Source organism: Rhinoderma darwinii, chromosome 3, assembly GCF_050947455.1.
Source record: "Rhinoderma darwinii isolate aRhiDar2 chromosome 3, aRhiDar2.hap1, whole genome shotgun sequence".
Taxonomy (NCBI): Eukaryota; Metazoa; Chordata; class Amphibia; order Anura; family Rhinodermatidae; genus Rhinoderma; species Rhinoderma darwinii.
The window spans coordinates 261,130,503-261,143,843 of NC_134689.1; the positions used below are offsets into that span (position 1 = coordinate 261,130,503).

The window sequence follows — 13,341 nt, forward strand, 5'->3', positions numbered from 1 at the left end:
TTACAGTAAAGAATCCCCGTCTGTGATGAGGTCCTTTAATTACCTTGCTTTCCCGTCTTTGCACGCATTCTAGTTCAGCAATGTCCTTCTCATACACAGGTGCTTAAAACTGTACACAATATTCCATGTATGGTCTAACCGGTGATTTATAGAAATGCAGAGTTTGTTGCATGAAATCATCTTAGAGGTTCAATTTCAACCTTAAGGACACAAATAATATCTTGATTTTGCCTCTTTGTATTCTGATAGTCATAACTTTATTATTTTTCCGTCCTCATAGTCATATAAGGGCTTGTTTTTAGCGAGACAAGTTCTTGTTTTTAATGGCAGCATTTAATGTACCATATAATGTACTGAAAGAAAACTCTTTGTGGGGTTCGATCCCCGTACGGGCCATGAAAGCTCACTTTTGTTACAGAGTTGAATAGTTGATAATATTGAAAAAAGGTCCATCAAATTCAACCTATAAACCTGCCGTGTTGATCCAGAGGAAGGCAAAAACTGTCTTGGAGTGCATTCCAATGTTGTCATTAGGGGAAAAATTCCTCCCTTACTCCAAATATGGCTATTAGAATAAATTCCTGGATCAAAGTTCCATCTCCAGAATCTGGTACAAATATGATGAAATTTTATATTTTTCAAAAAAACACTTTTCAATGTGGCAGAGAGTTCAATCGTCGAACTGCTCTTACAGTAAAGAATCCTCGTCTGTGATGAGGTCCTTTAATTACCTTGCTTTCCCTTCTTTGCACGCATTCTAGTTCAGCAATGTCCTTCTCATACACAGGTGCTTGAAACTGTACACAATATTCCATGTATGGTCTAACCGGTGATTTATAGAAATGCAGAGTTTGTTGCATGAAATCATCTTAGAGGTCCAATTTCAACCTTAAGGACAAAAATAATATCTTGATTTTGCCTCTTTGTATTCCGATAGTCATAACTTTATTATTTTTCCGTCCTCATAGTCATATAAGGGCTTGTTTTTAGCGAGACAAGTTCTTGTTTTTAATGGCAGCATTTAATGTACCATATAATGTACTGAAGAAAACTCTTTGTGGGGTGGAATGGAAAACACAAAAGCAATTTGTCCAATGCTTTTTGAGTAGTAAAAATTGCAAGTTTATTTTATTATTCAGGTTAATAGGATATCAATATGAATACACGTTTGCATGTATTTTCTACTGCGTGACGTGAATCTTTGGTGTAAAACTGGCCGATTAGCTCAGTTGGTTAGAGCATGGTGCTAATAACGCCAAGGTCACGGGTTCGATCCCCGTATGGGCCATGGAAGCTCACTTTTGTTACAGAGTTGAATAGTTGATAATATTGAAAAAAGGTCCATCAAATTCAACCTATAAACCTGCCGTGTTGATCCAGAGGAAGGCAAAAACTGTCTTGGAGTGCATTCCAATGTTGTCATTAGGGGAAAAATTCCTCCCTTACTCCAAATATGGCTATTAGAATAAATTCCTGGATCAAAGTTCCATCTCCAGAATCTGGTACAAATATGTTGAAATTTTATATTTTTCAAAAAAACACTTTTCAATGTGGCAGAGAGTTCAATCGTCGAACTGCTCTTACAGTAAAGAATCCCCGTCTGTGATGAGGTCCTTTAATTACCTTGCTTTCCCTTCTTTGCACGCATTCTAGTTCAGCAATGTCCTTCTCATACACAGGTGCTCAAAACTGTACACAATATTCCATGTATGGTCTAACCGGTGATTTATAGAAATGCAGAGTTTGTTGCATGAAATCATCTTAGAGGTCCAATTTCAACCTTAAGGACAAAAATAATATCTTGATTTTGCCTCTTTGTATTCCGATAGTCATAACTTTATTATTTTTCCGTCCTCATAGTCATATAAGGGCTTGTTTTTAGCGAGACAAGTTCTTGTTTTTAATGGCAGCATTTAATGTACCATATAATGTACTGAAGAAAACTCTTTGTGGGGTGGAATGGAAAACACAAAAGCAATTTGTCCAATGCTTTTTGAGTAGTAAAAATTGCAAGTTTATTTTATTATTCAGGTTAATAGGATATCAATATGAATACACGTTTGCATGTATTTTCTACTGACGTGACGTGAATCTTTGGTGTAAAAGTGGCTGGTTAGCTCAGTTGGTTAGAGCGTGGTGCTAATAACGCCAAGGTCACGGGTTCGATCCCCGTACGCGCCATGAAAGCTCACTTTTGTTACAGAGTTGAATAGTTGATAATATTGAAAAAAGGTCCATCAAATTCAACCTATAAACCTGCCGTGTTGATCCAGAGGAAGGCAAAAACTGTCTTGGAGTGCATTCCAATGTTGTCATTAGGGGAAAAATTCCTCCCTTACTCCAAATATGGCTATTAGAATAAATTCCTGGATCAAAGTTCCATCTCCAGAATCTGGTACAAATATGATGAAATTTTATATTTTTCAAAAAAACACTTTTCAATGTGGCAGAGAGTTCAATCGTCGAACTGCTCTTACAGTAAAGAATCCTCGTCTGTGATGAGGTCCTTTAATTACCTTGCTTTCCCTTCTTTGCACGCATTCTAGTTCAGCAATGTCCTTCTCATACACAGGTGCTTGAAACTGTACACAATATTCCATGTATGGTCTAACCGGTGATTTATAGAAATGCAGAGTTTGTTGCATGAAATCATCTTAGAGGTCCAATTTCAACCTTAAGGACAAAAATAATATCTTGATTTTGCCTCTTTGTATTCCGATAATCATAACTTTATTATTTTTCCGTCCTCATAGTCATATAAGGGCTTGTTTTTAGCGAGACAAGTTCTTGTTTTTAATGGCAGCATTTAATGTACCATATAATGTACTGAAGAAAACTCTTTATGGGGTGGAATGGAAAACACAAAAGCAATTTGTCCAATGCTTTTTGAGTAGTAAAAATTGCAAGTTTATTTTATTATTCAGGTTAATAGGATATCAATATGAATACACGTTTGCATGTATTTTCTACTGCGTGACGTGAATCTTTGGTGTAAAAGTGGCCGATTAGCTCAGTTGGTTAGAGCGTGGTGCTAATAACGCCAAGGTCACGGGTTCGATCCCCGTATGAGCCATGGAAGCTCACTTTTGTTACAGAGTTGAATAGTTGATAATATTGAAAAAAGGTCCATCAAATTCAACCTATAAACCTGCCGTGTTGATCCAGAGGAAGGCAAAAACTGTCTTGGAGTGCATTCCAATGTTGTCATTAGGGGAAAAATTCCTCCCTTACTCCAAATATGGCTATTAGAATAAATTCCTGGATCAAAGTTCCATCTCCAGAATCTGGTACAAATATGATGAAATTTTATATTTTTCAAAAAAACACTTTTCAATGTGGCAGAGAGTTCAATCGTCGAACTGCTCTTACAGTAAAGAATCCCCGTCTGTGATGAGGTCCTTTAATTACCTTGCTTTCCCGTCTTTGCACGCATTCTAGTTCAGCAATGTCCTTCTCATACACAGGTGCTTAAAACTGTACACAATATTCCATGTATGGTCTAACCGGTGATTTATAGAAATGCAGAGTTTGTTGCATGAAATCATCTTAGAGGTTCAATTTCAACCTTAAGGACACAAATAATATCTTGATTTTGCCTCTTTGTATTCTGATAGTCATAACTTTATTATTTTTCCGTCCTCATAGTCATATAAGGGCTTGTTTTTAGCGAGACAAGTTCTTGTTTTTAATGGCAGCATTTAATGTACCATATAATGTACTGAAAGAAAACTCTTTGTGGGGTGGAATGGAAAACACAAAAGCAATTTGTCCAATGCTTTTTGAGTAGTAAAAATTGCAAGTTTATTTTATTATTCAGGTTAATAGGATATCAATATGAATACACGTTTGCATGTATTTTCTACTGACGTGACGTGAATCTTTGGTGTAAAAGTGGCCGGTTAGCTCAGTTGGTTAGAGCGTGGTGCTAATAACGCCAAGGTCACGGGTTCGATCCCCGTACGGGCCATGGAAGCTCACTTTTGTTACATGCTTGTTACAGAGTTGAATAGTTGATAATATTGAAAAAAGGTCCATCAAATTCAACCTATAAACCTGCCGTGTTGATCCAGAGGAAGGCAAAAACTGTCTTGGAGTGCATTCCAATGTTGTCATTAGGGGAAAAATTCCTCCCTTACTCCAAATATGGCTATTAGAATAAATTCCTGGATCAAAGTTCCATCTCCAGAATCTGGTACAAATATGTTGAAATTTTATATTTTTCAAAAAAACACTTTTCAATGTGGCAGAGAGTTCAATCGTCGAACTGCTCTTACAGTAAAGAATCCCCGTCTGTGATGAGGTCCTTTAATTACCTTGCTTTCCCTTCTTTGCACGCATTCTAGTTCAGCAATGTCCTTCTCATACACAGGTGCTCAAAACTGTACACAATATTCCATGTATGGTCTAACCGGTGATTTATAGAAATGCAGAGTTTGTTGCATGAAATCATCTTAGAGGTCCAATTTCAACCTTAAGGACAAAAATAATATCTTGATTTTGCCTCTTTGTATTCCGATAGTCATAACTTTATTATTTTTCCGTCCTCATAGTCATATAAGGGCTTGTTTTTAGCGAGACAAGTTCTTGTTTTTAATGGCAGCATTTAATGTACCATATAATGTACTGAAGAAAACTCTTTGTGGGGTGGAATGGAAAACACAAAAGCAATTTGTCCAATGCTTTTTGAGTAGTAAAAATTGCAAGTTTATTTTATTATTCAGGTTAATAGGATATCAATATGAATACACGTTTGCATGTATTTTCTACTGACGTGACGTGAATCTTTGGTGTAAAAGTGGCCGGTTAGCTCAGTTGGTTAGAGCGTGGTGCTAATAACGCCAAGGTCACGGGTTCGATCCCCATACGGGCAATGTAAGCTCACTTTTGTTACAGAGTTGAATAGTTGATAATATTGAAAAAAGGTCCATCAAATTCAACCTATAAACCTGCCGTGTTGATCCAGAGGAAGGCAAAAACTGTCTTGGAGTGCATTCCAATGTTGTCATTAGGGGAAAAATTCCTCCCTTACTCCAAATATGGCTATTAGAATAAATTCCTGGATCAAAGTTCCATCTCCAGAATCTGGTACAAATATGATGAAATTTTATATTTTTCAAAAAAACACTTTTCAATGTGGCAGAGAGTTCAATCGTCGAACTGCTCTTACAGTAAAGAATCCCCGTCTGTGATGAGGTCCTTTAATTACCTTGCTTTCCCTTCTTTGCACGCATTCTAGTTCAGCAATGTCCTTCTCATACATAGGTGCTTGAAACTGTACACAATATTCCATGTATGGTCTAACCGGTGATTTATAGAAATGCAGAGTTTGTTGCATGAAATCATCTTAGAGGTTCAATTTCAACCTTAAGGATAAAAATAATATCTTGATTTTGCCTCTTTGTATTCCGATAGTCATAACTTTATTATTTTTCCGTCCTCATAGTCATATAAGGGCTTGTTTTTAGCGAGACAAGTTCTTGTTTTTAATGGCAGCATTTAATGTACCATATAATGTACTGAAAGAAAACTCTTTGTGGGGTGGAATGGAAAACACAAAAGCAATTTGTCCAATGCTTTTTGAGTAGTAAAAATTGCAAGTTTATTTTATTATTCAGGTTAATAGGATATCAATATGAATACACGTTTGCATGTATTTTCTACTGACGTGACGTGAATCTTTGGTGTAAATGTGGCCGGTTAGCTCAGTTGGTTAGAGCGTGGTGCTAATAACGCCAAGGTCACGGGTTCGATCCCGTACGGGCCATGGAAGCTCACTTTTGTTACATGCTTGTTACAGAGTTGAATAGTTGATAATATTGAAAAAAGGTCCATCAAATTCAACCTATAAACCAGCCGTGTTGATCCAGAGGAAGGCAAAAACTGTCTTGGAGTGCATTCCAATGTTGTCATTAGGGGAAAAATTCCTCCCTTACTCCAAATATGGCTATTAGAATAAATTCCTGGATCAAAGTTCCATCTCCAGAATCTGGTACAAATATGATGAAATTTTATATTTTTCAAAAAAACACTTTTCAATGTGGCAGAGAGTTCAATCGTCGAACTGCTCTTACAGTAAAGAATCCCCGTCTGTGATGAGGTCCTTTAATTACCTTGCTTTCCCTTCTTTGCACGCATTCTAGTTCAGCAATGTCCTTCTCATACACAGGTGCTTAAAACTGTACACAATATTCCATGTATGGTCTAACCGGTGATTTATAGAAATGCAGAGTTTGTTGCATGAAATCATCTTAGAGGTTCAATTTCAACCTTAAGGACAAAAATAATATCTTGATTTTGCCTCTTTGTATTCTGATAGTCATAACTTTATTATTTTTCCGTCCTCATAGTCATATAAGGGCTTGTTTTTAGCGAGACAAGTTCTTGTTTTTAATGGCAGCATTTAATGTACCATATAATGTACTGAAAGAAAACTCTTTGTGGGGTGGAATGGAAAAATAATATCTTGATTTTGCCTCTATGTATTCCGATAGTCATAACTTTATTATTTTTCCGTCCTCATAGTCATATAAGGGCTTGTTTTTAGCGAGACAAGTTCTTGTTTTTAATGGCTGCATTTAATGTACCATATAATGTACTGAAGAAAACTCTTTGTGGGGTGGAATGGAAAACACAAAAGCAATTTGTCCAATGCTTTTTGAGTAGTAAAAATTGCAAGTTTATTTTATTATTCAGGTTAATAGGATATCAATATGAATACACGTTTGCATGTATTTTCTACTGACGTGACGTGAATCTTTGGTGTAAATGTGGCTGGTTAGCTCAGTTGGTTAGAGCGTGGTGCTAATAACACCAAGGTCACGTGTTCGATCCCCGTATGGGCCATGGAAGCTCACTTTTGTTACAGAGTTGAATAGTTGATAATATTGAAAAAAGGTCCATCAAATTCAACCTATAAACCTGCCGTGTTGATCCAGAGGAAGGCAAAAACTGTCTTGGAGTGCATTCCAATGTTGTCATTAGGGGAAAAATTCCTCCCTTACTCCAAATATGGCTATTAGAATAAATTCCTGGATCAAAGTTCCATCTCCAGAATCTGGTACAAATATGATGAAATTTTATATTTTTCAAAAAAACACTTTTCAATGTGGCAGAGAGTTCAATCGTCGAACTGCTCTTACAGTAAAGAATCCCCGTCTGTGATGAGGTCCTTTAATTACCTTGCTTTCCCTTCTTTGCACGCATTCTAGTTCAGCAATGTCCTTCTCATACACAGGTGCTTGAAACTGTACACAATATTCCATGTATGGTCTAACCGGTGATTTATAGAAATGCAGAGTTTGTTGCATGAAATCATCTTAGAGGTTCAATTTCAACCTTAAGGATAAAAATAATATCTTGATTTTGCCTCTTTGTATTCCGATAGTCATAACTTTATTATTTTTCCGTCCTCATAGTCATATAAGGGCTTGTTTTTAGCGAGACAAGTTCTTGTTTTTAATGGCAGCATTTAATGTACCATATAATGTACTGAAAGAAAACTCTTTGTGGGGTGGAATGGAAAACACAAAAGCAATTTGTCCAATGCTTTTTGAGTAGTAAAAATTGCAAGTTTATTTTATTATTCAGGTTAATAGGATATCAATATGAATACACGTTTGCATGTATTTTCTACTGACGTGACGTGAATCTTTGGTGTAAATGTGGCCGGTTAGCTCAGTTGGTTAGAGCGTGGTGCTAATAACGCCAAGGTCACGGGTTCGATCCCGTACGGGCCATGGAAGCTCACTTTTGTTACATGCTTGTTACAGAGTTGAATAGTTGATAATATTGAAAAAAGGTCCATCAAATTCAACCTATAAACCAGCCGTGTTGATCCAGAGGAAGGCAAAAACTGTCTTGGAGTGCATTCCAATGTTGTCATTAGGGGAAAAATTCCTCCCTTACTCCAAATATGGCTATTAGAATAAATTCCTGGATCAAAGTTCCATCTCCAGAATCTGGTACAAATATGATGAAATTTTATATTTTTCAAAAAAACACTTTTCAATGTGGCAGAGAGTTCAATCGTCGAACTGCTCTTACAGTAAAGAATCCCCGTCTGTGATGAGGTCCTTTAATTACCTTGCTTTCCCTTCTTTGCACGCATTCTAGTTCAGCAATGTCCTTCTCATACACAGGTGCTTAAAACTGTACACAATATTCCATGTATGGTCTAACCGGTGATTTATAGAAATGCAGAGTTTGTTGCATGAAATCATCTTAGAGGTTCAATTTCAACCTTAAGGACAAAAATAATATCTTGATTTTGCCTCTTTGTATTCTGATAGTCATAACTTTATTATTTTTCCGTCCTCATAGTCATATAAGGGCTTGTTTTTAGCGAGACAAGTTCTTGTTTTTAATGGCAGCATTTAATGTACCATATAATGTACTGAAAGAAAACTCTTTGTGGGGTGGAATGGAAAAATAATATCTTGATTTTGCCTCTATGTATTCCGATAGTCATAACTTTATTATTTTTCCGTCCTCATAGTCATATAAGGGCTTGTTTTTAGCGAGACAAGTTCTTGTTTTTAATGGCTGCATTTAATGTACCATATAATGTACTGAAGAAAACTCTTTGTGGGGTGGAATGGAAAACACAAAAGCAATTTGTCCAATGCTTTTTGAGTAGTAAAAATTGCAAGTTTATTTTATTATTCAGGTTAATAGGATATCAATATGAATACACGTTTGCATGTATTTTCTACTGACGTGACGTGAATCTTTGGTGTAAATGTGGCTGGTTAGCTCAGTTGGTTAGAGCGTGGTGCTAATAACACCAAGGTCACGTGTTCGATCCCCGTATGGGCCATGGAAGCTCACTTTTGTTACAGAGTTGAATAGTTGATAATATTGAAAAAAGGTCCATCAAATTCAACCTATAAACCTGCCGTGTTGATCCAGAGGAAGGCAAAAACTGTCTTGGAGTGCATTCCAATGTTGTCATTAGGGGAAAAATTCCTCCCTTACTCCAAATATGGCTATTAGAATAAATTCCTGGATCAAAGTTCCATCTCCAGAATCTGGTACAAATATGATGAAATTTTATATTTTTCAAAAAAACACTTTTCAATGTGGCAGAGAGTTCAATCGTCGAACTGCTCTTACAGTAAAGAATCCCCGTCTGTGATGAGGTCCTTTAATTACCTTGCTTTCCCTTCTTTGCACGCATTCTAGTTCAGCAATGTCCTTCTCATACACAGGTGCTTGAAACTGTACACAATATTCCATGTATGGTCTAACCGGTGATTTATAGAAATGCAGAGTTTGTTGCATGAAATCATCTTAGAGGTTCAATTTCAACCTTAAGGATAAAAATAATATCTTGATTTTGCCTCTTTGTATTCCGATAGTCATAACTTTATTATTTTTCCGTCCTCATAGTCATATAAGGGCTTGTTTTTAGCGAGACAAGTTCTTGTTTTTAATGGCAGCATTTAATGTACCATATAATGTACTGAAAGAAAACTCTTTGTGGGGTGGAATGGAAAACACAAAAGCAATTTGTCCAATGCTTTTTGAGTAGTAAAAATTGCAAGTTTATTTTATTATTCAGGTTAATAGGATATCAATATGAATACACGTTTGCATGTATTTTCTACTGACGTGACGTGAATCTTTGGTGTAAAAGTGGCCGGTTAGCTCAGTTGGTTAGAACGTGGTGCTAATAACGCCAAGGTCACGGGTTTGATCCCCGTATGGGCCATGGAAGCTCACTTTTGTTACATGCTTGTTACAGAGTTGAATAGTTGATAATATTGAAAAAAGGTCCATCAAATTCAACCTATAAACCTGCCGTGTTGATCCAGAGGAAGGCAAAAACTGTCTTGGAGTTGTGATGGTATAGAACAACCTATAATCAATGATATAAGTGTAATGTATGTACTACTTCAAGGTAGAAGGATAAACGAGTCTATATTTTGGGTATTATTGAAAGGTTATGGAATGTGATAATCTGCAGATGTTCTGCTGAAACTGGGAATTGCGAATTCATTATGTTATGAGTGTACTACCAGGAACTAGGGAGTTTGTTACCAGCATTTTTGGGTTCTGGGCGTACAGCCAAGATAGATATGGGTAGAACACCGGATTAAAAATTAGATGTAAGGAATAAGAAACAATGTATGTAGAGATAAGAATAATGAGGAAAGAAACCACAAGAATGTATATGTCTAAATGACTCATATGTGTCTGCACGTAATTATATGATATTTTTACTATATAAACTCTGTGTCTCTGCAAATAAAGTCAGAAGTATTTTTGCCTTGAGAAACGTCTCAGTGTGTCTTTGCTTCTCCGAGCTCGCACCCCCCCCACCTGATTTGAACCTGCATGGAGATCAAGGCGTAAAGTGACCTCATTGCGATCACAGAAATTGGCGCCCGAACAGGGACTTGACCAGAAGGACGGCACCCCACCTAGGGGATCTCCCGGGACTTGAATGGCGACCTCCCGGACGAAGGAACGTGCAGACCACAGCTGCAGCAAGGTAAGAAGACTTAATTCTTACAAACTCTGCTCTGCACCTTCCTGTCTGGTAGGTCACCTTCCCGGTAGTACTCCTGAGGAATAGAGGGGCCACATGAGGGTGTTTTTAGTGTAAAAATCTGGTCAAGTCTATATGTAATCCTACCCTCAGGATAAAGTGCCTGATCTCCATGGCAGTATTTGTATGAATGTTGTAGAAACCCAGTTTTGTGTCACAAATGCATTTTAGAATAAGGAAATTGTTTTTGGAAAAAACTTCCGATAATCCGGCAAATTACCAGAAACATGTGTACATGCTTCAGGTGACTACGGGGATTATGATAGGCTAAATTTAAGCCCGGAAATCGAAAATTTTGTGCAATCTGATAATCCGGAAAAATACCGAAAATGTGTGTACACGATTGGAGTACTTGCGGGGATTATCATGCACTGATTTTCAGCTCAAAATTCCAGAATTTTCTGCAATCCGATAATCCGGCATGTCAAATGAATAGCTTGATTTTACGTTTGCCTTGTTATTTGGATTAGTAATATTTGTCATATTACTGTTATGGTGTGGAGGATATCTCCTTGAGTGGTGTTTAAAGTGAATAAGAAGAAAGTAAGCTAGTTATAAAAGGAATTTAATTCTCTGGCCAGAGTAGAAGTTGAAAAGGAGTTTCGAGGGGATAAGTAACTGTCTAAAATAGGTGAGAAAGGAATTCACCTATCAGGAAAATTACCCCCTACATAACTTAGGGTCTGCCTATAGGCGACCACTTATAACTAGGCAACAATGTTGAACTTGGTGTCCCTATTAAGTACGGAAGCTAGAAACTGTCTAAAACAGATGAGAATGGAATTCATCTGTCAGTAGCTAAAATCTGTAACAAGAGTAAGTACGGAAACTAGAAACTGTCTAAAACAGATGAGAATGGAATTCATCTGTCAGTAGCTAAAATCTGTAACAAGAGTACGAGATGAGCACCCCAAAGGACAAACCGCCAAACAGGCAGTAGCAGAAAGAGAAGGTAAAAAGGCAACGCAGGGAACGAAGAAAAAAAAATAAAATAATGAAAGCATGTGGTCTAGAATCCCATGGACGGTTAGACGCAGAAAAATGGAATGAATGTTGTGACACAAAACGTGGATGGTTGAAAGATAAAAAGTTACAGGGGAAAGCAGAAGCATGGAGAAAAGTGTCAGAAGAAGTAGTACAAGGAGGTTGCCAGAGGAAATTCATATTTTATAAAGTAAAGTTTAAAGCAAAGGAAGTTATAGAAGTAGTAGTTGTTTTAATGTTGCAAATGACCTTATAGTAAATTCCCATATGGTATAATTTAGAATTAACTAGTGTGACAAGAGAAGGGGGAGGTGAAGAACAGCTGCTAGTGAGATAAGAAATGTAATCTTGTTTTTAAAATGAATGAACACAAGATTAAATGCTGATATAGATATTTTGTATGACTTTGTGTCATTTTGTAGATTGAATCAGGAAAAGTGATAAATGTAATAATGTATAAGCAGTCCTTCACAGCCAAACCACCAGACACCTCTGTCTTATATGATGAGACCCTTGATCCTGTCATACATTCTGCACAGAGTGCAGTTGTTTGCCCTGATCAAGGCATGTAAACTGGCAGAGGGAAAAAGAGGAGGGCGGCTCCAAGCCGCAGATTGGGCAAAAGGTATACTGGAGAACAAAGGGAAGTTGGAAGGTAGAAAGTTGATGAAAAGTGCTTTAGAGGGATTTGCAGAAGAGGAAGTTAGGAATAAGAAAGGTATTGTATGTATTAGAGAACAGGACCAGCCGACGCCCGGTAATGGCATCCGTACCTCATGTTGAGTGTGTCCTCATTGTTGGTGGGAAACCCCCTGCGCACTGTTTCCAATGGGAGAGGCTGCCCCCCCTGCCCCTGATGTGGCCACGCCCGGCCCAACCAAATCAGTATGAAATAATCACCTTGTTAATTTTGTCATTTGTAGTGTTTTTTCTATTTACAGAAGTTCCAGTCTAGTTCACTGATGAAGCAACACGTAATCATAATATAGAGATGGTGGCCAACAGATTGTACTGTTAAACATTAACGTAGATAATTCCTGTACAATGGTGTGATAAATGATTGCAGATACGTATGTTGTTTTGCCGGCATTGAAAGTGTTAAGATTGTGAGAAGTTGTGAGAAGTTGTGAGAAGCTGTGAGTTAGTGACCCCCCCCCCCCTCCCTCCCCCTAAAGTGTGCTGTGTTTGGGAGGAGGAGGAGGGGGGCTGACTGGGTGTAGTCTGCAGGGCTGATGAGACAAAGGGATCTCAATATGCACTGCTGAGATATATATATATCAGTAATGTCTACAAACCGAAATACATTTCTTCTCTTTTGCGCAAGCGCTGTTGTTTATAAAAGTTACGATATTTATGTGCTATGATGTGATCAGATTTCATGTGTTTTGATGTTAATTCAGATGTATTAAACTACAGATACTGTGAGAGACGGGGTTTTGAAAATGTATGTGCCCCCACCGTTCCTTATTTTTATATACTGTTTATTGGTTTGCAGTAATTAATGTTATCAGAGATAATATTTTCTGTTTTATTGAATAACTAACTACAATTGTTTTATTTTTGATTTCACACATGAGTTATGTTATTGTAAAGATCAAATGTTTGTCACGAAAAAGTTATTTTTGTTTCAGGCTGTTGTACATTACAGGGGGTTAAATTAGTGTTATGTTGAGATGTAGTTTTGAACTCTGCTACATCACTCTCGCAGAGTCCACAAAGGGGGGAAGGGTGAAGGAACTGATCAGGTACAATTGTGGTTTATGTGTAAGAGACCATCCCCCTCCAGCAAAGTTACACAGGAGGCGATG

At 37.3% G+C, this 13,341-nt stretch overlaps 3 non-coding genes across 3 annotated transcripts; all 3 read left to right on the forward strand.

Moving 5' to 3' along the window:
- Positions 1-1,214: 1,214 nt before the first annotated feature.
- TRNAI-AAU (transfer RNA isoleucine (anticodon AAU)) lies at positions 1,215-1,288 on the forward strand. The gene has a single exon. It is a non-coding gene; the product is annotated as a tRNA-Ile (tRNA).
- A 1,711-nt stretch (positions 1,289-2,999) lies between these two features.
- TRNAI-AAU (transfer RNA isoleucine (anticodon AAU)) lies at positions 3,000-3,073 on the forward strand. The gene has a single exon. It is a non-coding gene; the product is annotated as a tRNA-Ile (tRNA).
- An 820-nt stretch (positions 3,074-3,893) lies between these two features.
- On the forward strand, positions 3,894-3,967 carry TRNAI-AAU (transfer RNA isoleucine (anticodon AAU)). Its single transcript has one exon. It is a non-coding gene; the product is annotated as a tRNA-Ile (tRNA).
- The last annotated feature ends 9,374 nt before the right edge of the window (positions 3,968-13,341 follow it).